The following is a 17,525-nucleotide window of genomic DNA, read 5'->3' on the forward strand; positions in this document are numbered from 1 at the left end:
AAGCTCTGTAATGCAGCCCCATTGATTCCTATTGGGAAACTAAATTTATATTTACACCTAACACCCTAACATAAACCCCCGAGTCTAAACACCCCTAATCTGCCAACCCCGACATTGCTGCCACCTACATCACACTTATTAACCCCTAATCTGCTGCCCCTGACATCGCCGCCACCTACATTATACTTATTAACCCCTAATCTGCTGCCCCCAATGTCGCTGCCACCTACATTACGCTTATTAACCCCTAATCTGTTGCGCCCAATGTCGCCGCCACCTACATAAATTTATTAACCCCTCAACGAAGCCGGGAGAAGTCTTCATCCAAGCCGGCAGAAGTGGTCCTCCAGATGGGCAGAAGTCTTCATCCAGACGGCATCTTCTATCTTCATCCATCCGGCGTGGAGCGGCTCCATCTTCAAGACATCCGGCGAGGAGCATCCTCTTCAATCGACATCTTCTTGCAGAATGAAGGTTCCTTTAAATTAAGTCATCCAAGATGGCTTCCCTTGAATTCCGATTGGCTGATAGAATTCTATCAGCCAATTGGAATTAAAGGTGAAAAAATCCTATTGGCTGATGCAATCAGCCAATAGGATTGAGCTTCAATAATATTGGCTGATCCAATCAGCCAATAGGATTGAGCTCACATTCTATTGGCTGTTCCATTCAGCCAATAGAATGCAAGCTCAATTTCCCTAGTGGGAGATTAGGGGTTAATAACTGTAATGTAGGTGGCGGCGACAGATTAGGGGTTAATAAGTGTAGGTAGGTGGCGGTGACATTGGGGCGGCAGATTAGGGGTTAATAACTAATATAGGTTGCAGCGATGTTAGGGACAGCAGATTAGGGTTTAATAATATTTAACTAATGTTTACGATGCGGAGTGCGGCGGTTTAGTGGTTAATATATTTATTCTAGTGGCGGTGATGCCCCGAGCGGCAGATTAGGGGTTAATAATTTTATTTTAGTGTTTGCGATGCGGGAGGGCCTTGGTTTAGGGGTTAATAGGTAGTTTATGGGTGTTAGTGTACTTTTTAGCACTTTAGTTATAAGTTTTATGTTACGGCTTTGTAGCGTAAAAACCCATAACTACTGACTTTCAGTTTACGGTATGGATCTTGTAGTTATCAGCTGTACCGCTCACTTTTTGGCCTCCCAGGCAAACTCGTAATACCGGGGCTATGGAAGTCCCATTGAAAATTGACTTTTTGAAAGGTGAGGTAGTGAAAAAGAGCCTTAACGCTGATTTTTCACTCATACCGCAAAACTTGTAATCTAGCCGAATATCTACTATATCAAAGAGCATGATATATATTACAAAATAACGTTTACATGTAGTAAGCGATGTCTACTATCTATATGATATAAAGCTCTGAAAAGGAACAATTGCTGCAGAGAGAAAAGAAAAACAATTTAAAACGAAAACACAAGTTTTGGCATACATATAAAGTGGTATAGCATTGCGTAGTCGCGTACCAAAAGGACAAGGTACATCATATAAATTACATATTGAAAAGGCATATGCAATTAACAATGTCTACTATATCAAATAGCATAATATAGATAACAAAGTAAAAATTTACATGCAGTAAATGATGTCTGCTATATGATATAAAGCTCTGAAAAACAGAATTTATGTTTACCTGATAAATTACTTTCTCCAACGGTGTGTCCGGTCCACGGCGTCATCCTTACTTGTGGGATATTCTCTTCCCCAACAGGAAATGGCAAAGAGCCCAGCAAAGCTGGTCACATGATCCCTCCTAGGCTCCGCCTACCCCAGTCATTCGACCGACGTAAAGGAGGAATATGCATAGGAGAAATCATATGATACCGTGGTGACTGTAGTTAGAGAAAATAATTCATCAGACCTGATTAAAAAACCAGGGCGGGCCGTGGACCGGACACACCCTTGGAGAAAGTAATTTATCAGGTAAACATAAATTCTGTTTTCTCCAACATAGGTGTGTCCGGTCCACGGCGTCATCCTTACTTGTGGGAACCAATACCAAAGCTTTAAGACACGGATGAAGGGAGGGAGCAAATCAGGTCACCTAAATGGAAGGCACCACGGCTTGCAAAACCTTTCTCCCAAAAATAGCCTCTGAAGAAGCAAAAGTATCAAATTTGTAAAATTTGGCAAAAGTGTGCAGTGAAGACCAAGTCGCTGCCTTACCTATCTGGTCAACAGAAGCCTCGTTCTTGAAGGCCCATGTGGAAGCCACAGCCCTAGTGGAGTGAGCTGTGATTCTTTCAGGAGGCTGCCGTCTGGCAGTCTCATAAGCCAATCGGATGATGCTTTTAAGCCAAAAAGAGAGAGAGGTAGAAGTTGCTTTTTGACCTCTCCTTTTACCAGAATAAACAACAAACAAAGAAGATGTTTGTCTGAAATCCTTTGTAGCCTCTAAATAGAATTTTAGAGCACGAACTACATCCAAATTGTGTAACAAACGTTCCTTCTTTGAAACTGGATTCGGACATAAAGAAGGCACAACTATCTCCTGGTTAATATTTTTGTTAGAAACAACTTTCGGAAGAAAACCAGGCTTAGTACGCAAAACCACCTTATCTGCATGGAACACCAGATAAGGAGGAGAACACTGCAGAGCAGATAACTCTGAAACTCTTCTAGCAGAAGAAATTGCAACCAAAAACAAAACTTTCCAAGATAGTAACTTAATATCTACGGAATGTAAGGGTTCAAACGGAACCCCTTGAAGAACTGAAAGAACTAAATTTAGACTCCAAGGAGGAGTCAAAGGTCTGTAAACAGGCTTGATTCTAACCAGAGCCTGAACAAAAGCTTGAACATCTGGCACAGCCGCCAGCTTTTTGTGAAGTAAAACAGATAAACACCAAAAAACTCTTAACCATCTTCGTGGAGATGTTGCCTGTGCAACGGCAAAGAGAATGACTGGGGTAGGCGGAGCCTAGGAGGGATCATGTGACCAGCTTTGCTGGGCTCTTTGCCATTTCCTGTTGGGGAAGAGAATATCCCACAAGTAAGGATGACGCCGTGGACCGGACACACCTATGTTGGAGAAAGGAACAGTTGCTGTAGAGAGAAAAGAAAAACAATTTAAAAAGAAAACCTTTGCCAATATCAATCTAAGCCTTCTATACTGATCAGGAGGCCACTCTTGGACCTCATACTTCATAGGATAAGGACATTAACATAAGGCTATTTGAAAAAGAAGAGACCTCTTGTGGATCTCATTATTTGGACCTCAGGTTTTATTTTATTATTTTGCTATAAGGTTAAAATAGAATGGGGGCAAGGCAGTTGTCTATCAAACAGTAGTGGTCTACCGGAGAATTCCAACTGTTATCAGCATAGTTTTAAATCAGGCTAAAGGTAACAGTCCAACTCCACCATAATTAGTTGGATTATTTGGTATATAAGTAAACATATGCTTAGCACCTGTAGAAATCTGTATATGTGGTTTGCATATTCTATAGTAGCAGGCTATAGTTTCTTAAGGGGTATACTTAGCTAAGATGAAAGGGAGAAACACCCAACACGGTCTTCAAATCCTATACTGAGAGTAAATTGGAACTTCTATATTGTAAATATTAGTAAGCCAGCTATCACATTCATGGATTCAGTAATAAAGACTCCCTCCCATTGATCAATAGTATTAAAAGCCCGCCATCTTGGCTGCAGACAGCGAAACCACAAAACACCATAAGGAAGAGCAGGGAATAGGCACTCCTGAGGATAGCTGGGGGGATTGTGATAAAATATTACTGGGATAAAGTTGTTACATCTAAATTAGTGAAAACATTTATGTTTGTCCTATAGGTATATAGTAGGTAAACATTCAACTCCCATAACAAGCATATACCAGGAGTGGATATAAACAACAAATACAAAACTTCGGATCTTTCTTATAAATATGGCTACTGTAACTGCTGGAATGAATCACTAACTAGTAGGTGCATTGAAAATATAGGTGTGATTTATCTAGGGTTTGCTTATAAAACATGCAAATGTTCCCAATTACATGTATGAGAGTCTGTGTAACTTTGGATGTCCAAATAGGTATTAAACAATGGGGGGTTCACCACCGTGAACCATTCATATGATAAGTGTTAACCCACACCAGTCCTCAAAACATCAATGCAGGGTTTAGGATACGAAGGGCTGCAGTGAGGACCCAAGTATGCTTGCCTGTATAACGCGATGTGTTTCCCCATAAAGAGCCGCCATAAACTGGAGTCGTTCCATATTATATTTCCAAAGCAAGGTGAGATTATAGCTGAGTTGAGAGCCACACTGAGCGACCGCCATTCATCTTCCAGGGCCGGCACAACGATCTGCAGTATCGCAGTAGCCAACAGTGGCTCCCCTGGGCAGACAGGTTAGGAATCCTCATAGGAGACAAGTACAAAGTGATTAGCGACTGGGTTGGTGTGGTCAGGCTTGCTGCAGCTATGTCTGCGGGTGCTTAGGAGTAGTTGATGCGAGTGCTGTCTCTAAGTTTTGTTGATCTGTCTGAGACAACGCTACCCACGTTGGCATGTTGTCTGGGTCCGAGTAATTCTGTTTAGTTGCGTCTACGCCATTTTCCCAGTCTGTGATGAGTTCGTTCTCAAGCCGTGAAAAATGTTCACTCAGTAAGTTAGCAATCCTTTTAAGTAAGGTAACTTCAGTGGGATCCATCCGGTATTCCTAACAATTAGATTGTTTGTTATGTGCAGGATCAGTACTTTCCAAGTACTTCTTAATGACAAAGGACCTAGGGCCCTCTGCCGGGGGGGGTAGTTTGAAGGCCTTAGCCTCAGCGGTTCTCCGGTTAATTGTAGCTGGCCTCAAAGGTAATAATATTGACTCTTAGATGATGGGCTTCTTTAGTAGCATTATTTATGAGATGTTTGCCTAAGCGATGGTAAGTATAAAAGTTGATTTTTAGTGGATTTAACCAGAGCCCTGTAGGAGCTAGCAATTAAGCGACCTATCATGGCCGCCGCCCGGAAGTTCCCCCCTATTATACTAAAATTAAAATAACTACCAATTAAAAAAACAAAATTACACATTAAAAAAAATAATACTACTAAAAAAAATTAAGTCTAAAATTGCAACAACAAAAAAAATACTAAAATATGAAGAATAACAAACACTAAATTACGAAAAAGAACAAACAAAATTATCAAAAATAAAAACAATTACACCTAATCTAATAGCCCTATTCAAATCAGCCAATATAATTTCAGTAGCTCTCATCCTATTAGCTGATTTGAACAGCCAATAGGATTTCAGAAGCTCTCATTCTATTGGCTGATTTGAATATCAAAAATCAAATCAGCCAATAGGAATACAAGGGACGCCATTTTGAAAAGGCTCCCTTGCATTGAAGATCCATTGTACGGCGGTGACCTATGAAGAGGATGCTCCGCGCCGGAAGTCTTCAAGGATGGATCCGCTCCATGCCACCGGGATGAAGATAGAAGACGCCGCCTGGATGAAGACTTCTCGACGCCTGAATGAAGACTTCTCGACGCCTGGATGAGGATGGATGTCCGGACTTCAGAAACTGTGAGTGGGTTAGTGTTAGGTTTTTTTTTTTAAAAAAAATTGGGTGGTTTTTTTTTTTAGATTAGGTTTTTGGGCTTTAGATAAAAGAGCTGAATGCCCTTTTCAGGGTAATGGGTAGATTAGGTTTTTGTTAGAGTTAGATAAAATAAGAAATGACATGCTAAATCCTTTTGAAATGATGAGTACTACACATTGCAATGTTAAAGGGACAGTCTAGGCCAAAATAAACTTTCATGATTCAGATAGAGCATGTAATTTTAAACAATTTTCCAATTTACTTTTATCACCAATTTTGCTTTGTTCTCTCTTGGTATTCTTAGTTGAAAGCTTAACCTAGGAGGTTCATATGCTAATTTCTTAGACCTTGAAGCCCACCTCTTTCAGATTGCATTTTAACAGTTTTTCACCACTAGAGGGTGTTAGTTCAGGTATTTCATATAGATAACACTGTGCTCGTGCACGAGAAGTTATCTGGGAGCAGGCACTGATTGGCTAGACTGCAAGTCTGTCAAAAGAACTGAAAAAAGGGGCAGTTTGCAGAGGCTTAGATACAAGATAATCACAGAGGTTAAAAGTATATTAATATAACTGTGTTAGTTATGCAAAACTGGGAAATGTGTAATAAAGGGATCTATCTTTTAAAACAATAAAAATTCTGATGTAGACTGTCCCTTTAAGTATAACCCACTGCTTAGTGCTTTTTTTTTTTTTTTTTTTACAACAGACTGTTTAATATCCCTTTAAGTACATTGCTGTCTTCTAAAAATGCTTCCTGTACTACAATATCACATTACTGGTAGCTAAAATGGCAGTGTTTTATCTGAAATAACTGGCTCTTAGCAGAGTATAATAGCTTGCTTATTACTGTGATATAGTATGTGTTTTAAAACATCATCATCATTACCATCATCAACAGCAATTTTCCCAAGGTTTTCTTTTTGTCAATATACTCAGATATCTTGAATCACACAAGGCCAAATATCCTGTGAACAGTATGTGAATTATGAAAATTCGAAACTGACTCCATTAAATTATTTTTTTTCTTTACAATAGCTGTTCTTGCAATCAAGTGTTTATGTTTACAGTAGAAATAAGGTTTCTCTCTTGGAAAATTGTTCTGTGGCAGGAAAAGGTGAGGTTGCAGTCTTGTAAATTGAATCTGATGAAAAGTTTGTGAACTAAATGCCATTTTTGTAGGCTGTACTTCAGATAATTGTATACTTTATCCTGTCATAGAAATGAGGTACAATTCAGTAGTATTTGGATGATATACCTGTGGAGAAAAATACTGCATTCAACTGATAGGTAGAAAAGTTACCTGCTGGTTAGCATTCTTAGATAAAATTGACGAAAAATACTAAAGACTGAGTTTACGGCATTTATAGTTTTCAGTCAGTAGGCGCCATGATGTAAAAGGTATATTTAAAAGGTGATACAGTTAAAATATGCATTTTGATATACATATAGCTAGATATTTTAGCAACAGAAAAGGTGCTCACAGAACTTACTAGTACAAGCGCTTCAAATTGTATTCATCCATGTTGTGATATGATCATATGTGAAACAAGAATCAATTAACCATCTATTTGTAAATTAGCCCTCCTGCAGGTTTACAAAGTTCTAGGGATATGTTTAAATATCTTTAAAGTGTGGGGCTGGTATTAAGTAAATTTAAGATCTGTAAGAATACAATGAGATGATTGAAAAGTTTTTAAAAATTGATCATCACAATTGTAACTTGAAAATGTTTACAAGTGGCTATGACAACTGTGGTGAAATCGTACTTGCACTACGTGGCTTTTCGACATCGCAGAAGTGAGCATTTGTATGTCTGTGTGGGACAGACTGGATGATTTGTAAACGATTGTGGAAGTCTTAAGAGATATAGGCCTATATTACAAGTGAAACACTATTGATAGCAAAGGTTGTGCTATCAATTTTGAAGGCCCCTTATTAAGATTAGCACACAACCTTGTATTATAAATCCAAGGATTGCTTGAGCACAACACATAACAGTGCTAAAAAATGAGTCACCTGGGGTAGATTTACCAAGCAGCGGATACTGCTATCTACCCCTGTACTTTCCGGCTCACCGGAAATGTAAGTTAAGAAGCAGCGCTGCTCCTTAAATCGTCCGCCACCTCTGAGGTGGCGGACAGCAATCAGCCTGATCAGATACGAATGTGCGGGGGCGGCATTGCACAAGCATTTCACTAGAAATGCTTGTGCAATGATTAATGCTGACAGTGTATTCTGTTCAAATCAGCCAATAGAATTTCAGTAGCTATCATCTTATTGGCTACCTTGCATTCAACTTCAGTGTGCGTCGGTGACCGTATGATGAGGACGCTCCACGCAGGATGTCTTCGGCTTCCAGGATAGCTCCACTCCTTGCCACCGGGATAAACATAGAAGATGTCCCCGAGATGGATGTCCGGTCTTCAGGAACCGTGAGTAGATATTCTGGGGTTAGTGTTAGGCTTTTTTTTTTTTTTGGGTGTTGTTTTTTTTTTAGATAAGGGATGGGCACTTGGAAAAGAGCTGAATGCCCTTTTAAGGGCAATGCCTATACAAATGGGTACTTTAGAATTTTTTAGAGTTACGTTTTTTATTTTGGGAGGTTGGTTGGGTGGTAGATTTTACTGTTGGGGGGACTTTGTATTTTTTTACAAGTAACAGAGCTATTTAACTTAGAGCAATGCCCTACAAAAGGCTCTTTTAAGGGCCATTGGTAGTTTATTGTAGGCTAGGGGGTATTTTTATTTCTTTCATGTAATTAGCAAGAGTCCATGAGCTAGTGACGTATGGGATATACATTCCTACCAGGAGGGGCAAAGTTTCCCAAACCTCAAAATGCCTATAAATACACCCCTCACCACACCCACAAATCAGTTTTACAAACTTTGCCTCCTATGGAGGTGGTGAAGTAAGTTTGTGCTAGATTCTACGTTGATATGCGCTCCGCAGCAGGTTGGAGCCCGGTTTTCCTCTCAGCGTGCAGTGAATGCCAGAGGGATGTGAGGAGAGTATTGCCTATTTGAATTCAATGATCTCCTTCTACGGGGTCTATTTCATAGGTTCTCTGTTATCGGTCGTAGAGATTCATCTCTTACCTCCCTTTTCAGATCGACGATATACTCTTATATATACCATTACCTCTACTGATTCTCGTTTCAGTACTGGTTTGGCTTTCTACTACATGTAGATGAGTGTCCTGGTGTAAGTAAGTCTTATTTTCTGTGACACTCTAAGCTATGGTTGGGCACTTTTATATAAAGTTCTAAATATATGTATTCAAACATTTATTTGCCTTGACTCAGAATGTTCAACGTTCCTTATTTCAGACAGTCAGTTTCATATTTGGGATAATGCATATGAATCAATCAATTTTTTTTTTACCTTAAAATTTGACTTTTTTCCTGTGGGCTGTTAGGCTCGCGGGGGCTGAAAATGCTTCATTTTATTACGTCATTCTTGGCGCGGACTTTTTTGGCGCAAATTTTTTTTTTTATGTTTCCGGCGTCATACGTGTCACCGGAAGTTGCGTCATTTTTTACGTTTTTTGCGCCAAAAGTGTCAGCGTTCCGGATGTGGCGTCATTTTGGTGCCAAAAGCATTTAGGCGCCAAATAATGTGGGCGTCTTTTTTGGCGCTAAAAAATATGGGCGTCACTATTGTCTCCACATTATTTAAGTCTCATTATTTATTGCTTCTGGTTGCTAGAAGCTTGTTCACTGGCATTTTTTTCCCATTCCTGAAACTGTCATTTAAGGAATTTGATCAATTTTGCTTTATATGTTGTTTTTTCTATTACATATTGCAAGATGTCCCAGATTGACACTGAGTCAGAAGATACTTCTGGAAAAACACTGCCTGGTGCTGGATCGACCAAAGTTAAGTGTATCTGCTATAAACTTGTGGTATCTGTTCCTCCAGCTGTTGTTTGTAATGAATGTCATGACAAACTTGTTAATGCAGATAATATTTCCTTTAGTAATGTTACATTACCTGTTGCTATTCCGTCAACATCTAATTTTCAGAGTGTTCCTGTTAACATAAGAGATTTTGTTTCTAAATCCATTAAGTAGGTCATGTCTGTTATTCCTCCTTCTAGTAAACGTAAAAGGTCTTTTAAAACTTCTCATTTTTCAGATGAATTTTTAAATGAACATCATCATTCTGATTCTGATAATGGTTCCTCTGGTTCAGAGGATTCTGTTTCAGAGGTTGATGCTGATAAATCTTCATATTTATTCAAAATGGAATTTATTCGTTCTTTACTTAAAGAAATCTTAATTGCATTAGAAATAGAGGATTCTGGTCCTCTTGATACTAAATCTAAACGTTTAAATAAGGTTTTTAAATCTCCTGTAGTTATTCCAGAAGTTTTTCCTGTCCCTGATGCTATTTCTGAAGTAATCTCCAGGGAATGGAATAATTTGGGTAATTCATTTGCTCCTTCTAAACGTTTTAAGCAATTATATCCTGTGCCAGCTGACAGATTAGAGTTTTGGGACAAAATCCCTAAAGTTGATGGGGCTATCTCTACTCTTGCTAAACGTACTACTATTCCTACGGCAGATAGTACTTCCTTTAAGGATCCTTTAGATAGGAAGATTGAATCCTTTCTAAGAAAAGCTTACTTATGTTCAGGTAATCTTCTTAGACCAGCTATATCTTTAGCGGATGTTGCTGCAGCTTCAACTTTTTGGTTAGAAGCTTTAGCGCAACAAGTAACATATCATAATTCTCAGAGCATTGTTAATCTTCTTCAACATGCTAATAATTTTATTTGTGATGCCATCTTTGATATCATTAGAGTCGATGTCAGGTATATGTCTCTAGCTATTTTAGCTAGAAGAGCTTTATGGCTTAAAACTTGGAATGCTGATATGTCTTCTAAGTCAACTTTGCTTTCCCTTTCTTTCCAGGGTAATACATTATTTGGTTCTCAGTTGGATTCTATTATCTCAACTGTTACTGGAGGGAAAGGAACTTTTTTACCACAGGATAAAAAATCTAAAGGTAAATTTAGGTCTAATAATCGTTTTCATTCCTTTCGTCACAATAAGGAGCAAAAGCCTGATCCTTCACCCACAGGAGCGGTATCAGTTTGGAAACCATCTCCAGTCTGGAATAAATCCAAGCCTTTTAGAAAACCAAAGCCAGCTCCCAAGTCCACATGAAGGTACGGCCCTCATTCCAGCCCAGCTGGTAGGGGGCAGATTACGTTTTTTCAAAGAAATTTGGATCAATTCAATTCACAATCTTTGGATTCAGAACATTGTTTCAGAAGGGTACAGAATTGGCTTCAAGATAAGGCCTCCTGCAAAGAGATTTTTTCTTTCCTGTGTCCCAGTAAATCCAGCGAAAGCTCAAGCATTTCTGAAATGTGTTTCAGATCTAGAGTTGGCTGGAGTAATTATGTCAGTTCCAGTTCTGGAACAGGGGCTGGGGTTTTATTCAAATCTGTTCATTGTACCAAAGAAGGAGAATTCCTTCAGACCAGTTCTGGATCTAAAAATATTGAATCGTTATGTAAGGATACCAACATTCAAAATGGTAACTATGAGGACTATCCTGCCTTTTGTTCAGCAAGGGCATTATATGTCCACAATAGATTTACCGGATGCATATCTGCATATTCAGATTCATCCAGATCACTATCAGTTTCTGAGATTCTCTTTCCTAGACAAGCATTACCAGTTTGTGGCTCTGCCATTTGGCCTAACAACATCTCCAAGAATTTTTACAAAGGTTCTCGGTGCCCTTCTGTCTGTAATCAGAGAACAGGATATTGTGGTATTTCCTTATTTGGACGATATCTTGGTACTTGCTCAGTCTTCACATTTAGCAGAATCTCATACGAATCGACTTGTGTTGTTTCTTCAAGATCATGGTTGGAGGATCAATTTACCGAAAAGTTCATTGATTCCTCAGACAAGGGTAACCTTTTTAGGTTTCCAGATAGATTCAGTGTCCATGACTCTGTCTCTGACAGACAAGAGACGTCTAAAATTGATCTCAGCTTGTCGAAACCTTTAATCACAATCATTCCCTTCGGTAGCCTTATGCATGGAAATTCTAGGTCTTATGACTGCTGCATCGGACGCGATCCCCTTTGCTCGTTTTCACATGCGACCTCTTCAGCTCTGTATGCTGAACCAGTGGTGCAGGGATTACACAAAGATATCTCAATTAATATCTTTAAAACCGATTGTACGACACTCTCTGACGTGGTGGACAGATCACCATCGTTTAGTTCAGGGGGCTTCTTTTGTTCTTCCGACCTGGACTGTAATTTCAACAGATGCAAGTCTGACAGGTTGGGGAGCTGTTTGGGGGTCTCTGACAGCACAAGGGGTTTGGGAATCTCAGGAGGTGAGATTACCAATCAATATTTTGGAACTCCGTGCAATTTTCAGAGCTCTTCAGTCATGGCCTCTTCTAAAGAGAGAGTCGTTCATTTGTTTTCAGACAGGCAATGTCACAACTGTGGCATACATCAATCATCATGGAGGGACTCACAGTCCTCTGGCTATGAAAGAAGTATCTCGAATACTGGTATGGGCGGAATCCAGCTCCTGTCTAGTTTCTGCGGTTCATATCCCAGGTATAGACAATTGGGAAGTGGATTATCTCAGTCGCCAAACGTTACATCCGGGCGAATGGTCTCTTCACCCAGAGGTATTTCTTCCGATTGTTCAAATGTGGGGACTTCCAGAAATAGATCTGATGGCTTCTCATCTAAACAAGAAACTTCCCAGGTATCTGTCCAGATCCAGGGATCCTCAGGCGGAAGCAGTGGATGCATTGTCACTTCCTTGGAAGTATCATCCTGCCTATCTCTTTCCGCCTCTAGTTCTTCTTCCAAGAGTAATCTCCAAGATTCTGAAGGAATGCTCGTTTGTTCTGCTGGTGGCTCCAGCATGGCCTCACAGGTTTTGGTATGCGGATCTTGTCCGGATGGCCTCTTGCCAACCGTGGACTCTTCCGTTAAGACCAGACCTTCTGTCTCAAGGTCCTTTTTTCCATCAGGATCTCAAATCCTTAAATTTAAAGGTATGGAGATTGAACGCTTGATTCTTAGTCAAAGAGGTTTCTCTGACTCTGTGATTAATACTATGTGACAGGCTCGTAAATCTGTATCTAGGAAGATATATTATAGAGTCTGGAAGACTTACATTTCTTGGTGTCTTTCTCATCATTTTTCCTGGCATTCTTTTAGAATTCCGAGAATTTTACAGTTTCTTCAGGATGGTTTGGATAAAGGTTTGTCTGCAAGTTCCTTGAAAGGACAAATCTCTGCTCTTTCTGTTCTTTTTCACAGAAAGATTGTTAATCATCCTGATATTCATTGTTTTGTACAAGCTTTGGTTCGTATAAAACCTGTCATTAAGTCAATTTCTCCTCCTTGGAGTTTGAATTTGGTTCTGGGGGCTCTTAAAGCTCCTCCGTTTGAACCTATGCATTCATTGGACATTAAGTTACTTTCTTGGAAAGTTTTGTTTCTTTTGGCCATCTCTTCTGCTAGAAGAGTTTCTGAATTATCTGCTCTTTCTTGTGAGTCTCCTTTTCTGATTTTTCATCAGGATAAGGCTGTGTTGCGAACTTCTTTTAAATCTTTACCTAAGGTTGTGAATTCTAACAACATTAGTAGAGAAATTGTGGTTCCTTCATTATGTCCTAATCCTAAGAATTCTAAGGAGAAATCATTGCATTCTTTGGATGTAGTTAGAGCTTTGAAATATTATGTTGAAGCTACTAAGAATTTCCGAAAGACTTCTAGTCTATTTGTTATCTTTTCCGGTTCTAGGAAAGGTCAGAAGGCCTCTGCCATTTCTTTGTCATCTTGGTTAAAATCTTTAATTCATCATGGGGGGCGGAGCCTGACCAAGCAGAGGAATGGCTGCTGGTTGCTGAAGCTCCGTGTACAGATACCATTCCTTAAGCTGCAAACTACAGTGGGATAGAGCCTGACGCCTATAAACTACACGAGGCAGATAGGAATGTTATTCAGCTCCCCATGCAGGAGGGATAAACAAGTGGTGTTAGTGAGGAGCATTATCCTGAGGCTGCATATACGGAGCAAGTAAACCACAGCAGCAGCGCAACTCCGCAATTACTGCATATACGGAACTTATGCACCGGACTTCTACACACACACAGAAGATTACCGTACTTTAAATCGAGGCAACATTTCTACTTACTAAGGGGACACTTAAGAAGACCGGCAGCATTTTTCTTCTCATGGAGCCTGCGTGTGACGGACGGCGCCATCTTGACCCACGTTGCCTGAAGCGAGACGGCCTCATGTGAGCTGAGTATAACAGTGTGGGGAGTTATAATATATGACCGGGGGTGGTCTGCTCACTACAAAGAGAATGTAAGCTTGGCATATGCATACTATTAAAGGCTAGCAGCACATAGCGGATAACAGAGGGTTGACAACTGTGCTTAAGAGGTTAATTACCAGAGGTACTCTAGACAGTGTTTAAACACTGAAACATCCACAAGGCATTTGCATTTCTGACAATCACTGCTGAGGCAAATAGGAGCATAAAACAAGTAAAGGGCATTGATACTATCATATAACATAATTTTCACTACTATCTGAATACCTTTTATGCAAAATCCCCATTTATAGTCACGTGTGTCACAGGCACACCAGCACCAAAATATGGCAGCGAAGTCAAAATCAAAAGGGGAAGAAGGCACTTAAAGCCAAGCTTCTCTAACAACCTCTGTTAGCAGTTTTTTTCAGAGCTCAAACACCAACATTACTGACGCAGACACCCCCACTCAACCAATCATCGCCACTATACCCCCTCAATCGGTTACCCCTGAAATCTCTATTAATTATGCTTCACAGATTAAAGCAGATATTGCGAACCTGCCCACAAAGGCAGATTTTGATGCTCTTAAAGACATTATAACCACAGATTTGGCAAATATGAAGAAGGACTTAAATGAAAAAGGGCAAAGGCTTGAAGATGTAGAGGACTCACAAGACACTCTGAACACCCTATTTGACAATGTTACTACACAAGCAAATGTCCAATATAGCCAAATAGAGACACTGCAAGAGAAAGTGGAAGAGTTGGACAATAGGGGGCGCCGAAATAATCTAAGGATCAGGGGGGTCCTGGAATCTGTCTCACAAACGGACATTCTCAATTATCTCCAAGGCCTTTTTAGGTTTTTACTTAAAGATCAGCAGTCACCCGACATGGAACTAGATAGAGCACACAGAGCTCTGAGGCCCCCCCTCCCCCGAATGCTCCACCTAGAGATTTAATTCTGCAATTCCTACGCTACACTGACAAAGAAAAAATTTGGCAAGCAGCACGCGCAGCTCCTAATATTCTTTACCTAGACCATAGCTTACAAATTTACTTGGACTTGAGTCCTTCAACAATTCAGAAAAGAAGGGAGGTTCGGTTCATCACTAAAGTCCTGCAAGATAGACACATTAGGTATAGGTGGGGATTTCCGTTTAGCCTAAATTTGACACGAGGGCCGCTCATTGGTCTATAGAACTGAACAGGACTTACCTCTTCTGACAGAGGCTCTGAATCTCACATTTTCAAAACTGCTTCCCTCCGATGTGCGATTGGGGGGACCTGATCTTACTTCTCAACAACCAACTTACAAAGGGCCACCTCAGAGCTGGTCGAAAGTTTCTCCGAAACGGAAGAAAAATCGAGATTCTGTTAATATGGCTATAACCGGAGGTAAAACCACTTCATAATCTCCCACCCAGGATTGTCGAGATCGATAAAGACTTATTTGGGACACTATTGGTATTCTCTCCAGAGTAAAGATGCTACATATAGCAGAACCATTCCGTGGTCAAAAACCCAGACTTGAATAACTGAGTAACCAGTGCCTAACCATGGCTATATATGACTGGTTATGTGACAATTGACTGCTATATAATGCATAGAAAAACTAAGTAGATATATAGTTATATTATTTTACTATGATAGGTGGTAACTAAACACCCTTAGGTTGTTCATAACTGTTCGTAAGACGTTACGCTTTTTTCTCACAGGATTATAATACTTTAGCTAATAAGGAATTGGTATTGTACAAACTCCTCAAGATGATGTTCACCTCAATTGGCGGGTTTGTCCAAGAGGTTATATGTTCTTTTTTGTTGTCTTGTCTTTTTTGTTATTATTGTTTTTTGTCTTGCCCTCTTAATAGTTGGAGCCTAGAGTCGGAATGCAGACACAGTGATGTAGGTCCTTGGATACAGTGGTGTCTTCTCACACAGACAAATCAGTATAGCTCACAGAACACTCTACTTCCCGGTCATGCCTATAGGGGATATGCTCATCACCGATTTTCAGGTAACAGGGTTTTATTAAAAATGTCATATAGGTCAGCAAAACTAGAAAATGCAGACACAAGGGATAAGTAATTTGAATCTAATTACAGCTAACACAAAGGGTCTTAATAACCAATATAAACGAAACCTGGCCATGAAGGATTTTAAACAGAAAAAGGGGGACATAGTTTTCGTTCAGGAGACACACTTTATTAGGGGACGGGAACCTAAAACATTTGCTTACAAATTTGGCCCTACATACTACGCTTCTAACAATGTAAAGATGAATGGTGTGGGTATTCTTATAAACAGAAAGATCCCATTTACCCTAACTAAGAAAATTTCAGATAAACATGGACGTTACCTAGTACTGATAGGGAAGGTATATAATACTATGGTCACCCTTGTGAACGTATATGCCCCTAACACGAAGCAGGATGTCTTTTTCAAACACTTGACTAATGTGATTCTAGCGACCTCAAAAGAATCAATTATAATTGGGGGCGACTTTAATCTGACATTGAATCCCACTTTAGACAACTCGAATCATACCTCCTCTGTCCCACACAAAGTGATTAATTCGGTTAAAACACAACTGAGAGACCTGACTTTGCATGATGCATGGAGAATAACATATCCAGAGAGTAGGAAATACACCTTTTACTCCAACCCGCATAATAGACACTCCCGCATCGACTACTTTATGGTAGATGTTACTAGCTTAGCTATGGTCACACAGATGAGGATACTCCCTAATTCGTGGTCTGATCATTCCATGGTTAGATGTGAGCTCCAATGGCCTCATGTCCCGAGATGCCACCGAGTTTGGAGAATGGAGGATAGTATTGTTGAAGATCCTATTCACTATCAGCGCATTGAAAAAGCCATTACAGAATATTTTACTATTAACGCTAACACACATCCAAAGGTAGACAGTAGAACACTGTGGGAGGCGCACAAAGCAGTTATAAGAGGAGAACTGATCAGCATTCATTCTTTTCAGACCAAACAGACTAATAAAATCCTAAATAACGCACTGACCTCACTAGCACTCCTAGAAGAACAATTGACAAAGCACCCAACGCAGTCAGACATTCTCCAAAAACTTACAGATTGCAGAATACAGGTTAATTTTTTTAATGGGTAAGGAATGTAAGCAACAGGCCCACAAACTAAACCAGACATACTATGAGGGAGACAACAAGTATGGTCCTATATTAGCTAGGAAACTAAAACGGAGGATTAACAGGAACTACATTCTAACTCTATACGATAAGCATAATAAAGAGATCCACACATCCGAGCAGATAACGGAAAGCTTCAGGTTATATTATGAACAATTGTATAACTTAAATAGGGGGGCAGCTCAACAGACAGATACCGACAAAAACATCAATGAGTACTTGAAGGGCATGTCACTGCCACAAATAACAGCGGAGCAGAATCAAACTCTCGAGGAACCAATAACATATAACGAAATTAAAAATGTCATCTCTCAGCTCCCTTCTAGCAAGGCTCCTGGCCCTGACGGCTTCACTAACCATTATTTTAAAAAATTCAAAGAAATATTGATACCCCATATGCTATCCCTTTTTAATGATACCACGGAGAATTCACCTTTCACATCGTCGGGGTTAGAGGCCCATATAACAG

This window comes from Bombina bombina, chromosome 5 (assembly GCF_027579735.1).
Source record: "Bombina bombina isolate aBomBom1 chromosome 5, aBomBom1.pri, whole genome shotgun sequence".
NCBI classification, from domain to species: domain Eukaryota; kingdom Metazoa; phylum Chordata; class Amphibia; order Anura; family Bombinatoridae; genus Bombina; species Bombina bombina.